Here is a 1,629-nt window from a genome sequence, read left to right as displayed (position 1 = left end):
AGTAGGATGAACTGAAATGGATATCTAAGGGAATTAAACTCCATGCCACAGGACCCATCAAAGCAAAATCATAATTATCTGTCACATACACTTTCTCTGTCTCCTTTTGTGTCTATTGTCATGTTACTTAAGATCTAAGACATGACAATGGTGGGATTCCTAAAGGTCTTGTTTCATTGGTGTACAAATACCCATCAGGGTGGGCTGAAGGAGGAGCTCTGAAAAATAACCAGAGATTCAAAACTCAGTAGGGCTAGTTTATGACAGCCTCTTACAAAATAGGCAGCCAGTGTAAAAAATATAATGCAAGATGTAATATGATCCCAACCTCTCAAACCAATAAGCAGAACTACAGATACATCAAGAACAAGTTGAGAGCTATGAAGAAGTCCTGCTGTGAGCTCTTGTACTGATAAGACTAGAGATTGTTGCTGTCATGATAGGATAATTAAGGGTGCACTTGTAAAAATTGCAAAACTGTATGTAAGGGGAGGGAAACCCTCTTTTGTACCATATTTAATGAAAGGATGCCCATGGTCAAAAGTGATGCCCAAATTCTTAACCTCATATCTGAATGAGCCCCTACAATACATGGTGTGACAGAAGAAGAAAAACCATAAGGAGTTCCAGTCCACCAGCAAGAATTCCATTTTTCCAGGGTTGAAGATAATGTATCTCTGACACATGCATCTGGGAAGACCCCTAGCCCTAAGGCTGAGCTTTCAGGATCCACTTTGAGGAGTTTGCCCAATACTTTACCTCCAGCACCCTGTGCTTGGTACAAAGATATCCTTGCTACACAAGATGGTTCTACTGCTCATGATCTAGTCACCTCACTCTTCTCTACACTGGAGAAATGTACCATGGCAGGAACCCTGTGGTCCCCCTAGTATGTTCATTATCTTGTGTCCACTCACAAAAGCATTTCAAATGCATGACAAATACCAGCTGAAGTAGACTTGCTTTCTGCAGTGTTTAATGCTGTGTTATTCTCTTGACCCATTTTAGTTTGAAGCAAGTTTGTGTGAGCTAGAATGGTTCAACCAGTCCTCAGCGGTGACATTTCAAAAATCTCCAAAAATCCATATATTTCAGGAGTTGTGTTGGCAAAGTGGCAAGGTACCAAGAAACCTTTGTATTTGAAAGGGTTTACCACAATGCTATTGTGTACGGATGAATCAGTATGGCTAGAGTGGATGCACTTACACCAATCCTAGCTTCCCCATTCAATAGGAAACAGTTCAGTTCTCTAGTATGGAAACAGCCTGGTGCAAGTTAGAGCTGCCTGAAGTCGTGAGATGTTGTGCATGAATAACTGAGCTGTTACTCTGAACTGTTGATATTGATCCACAAGAAGCTTCCTGCAAGGTGAGGTAAACAGCTTAGCAGCATCAGTAACACCTTGAAAGCGCTGCACCATGGAAAAATATAAATCACTCTAGCAGGGTGAGCGGTGGGGTTCCCTGGACCACCCCAGGTCCCACTACCCATTGTTTACGCTGTCTTCTCCCCTGTATTCAGTTCTAAGGACTTAGTCTCCCAAAATGCCACTTCTAGGGGTTTACCGTCTACCCCTCTTCCTAGAGCGTATTGCCTCACTGTCAGTCAGGATGGCTACAGGAGCAGTGT

The sequence above is a fragment of the Chrysemys picta genome, chromosome 1 (genome assembly GCF_011386835.1).
Source record: "Chrysemys picta bellii isolate R12L10 chromosome 1, ASM1138683v2, whole genome shotgun sequence".
Lineage (NCBI taxonomy): Eukaryota > Metazoa > Chordata > Testudines > Emydidae > Chrysemys > Chrysemys picta.
This window is presented reverse-complemented; position numbering follows the sequence as displayed.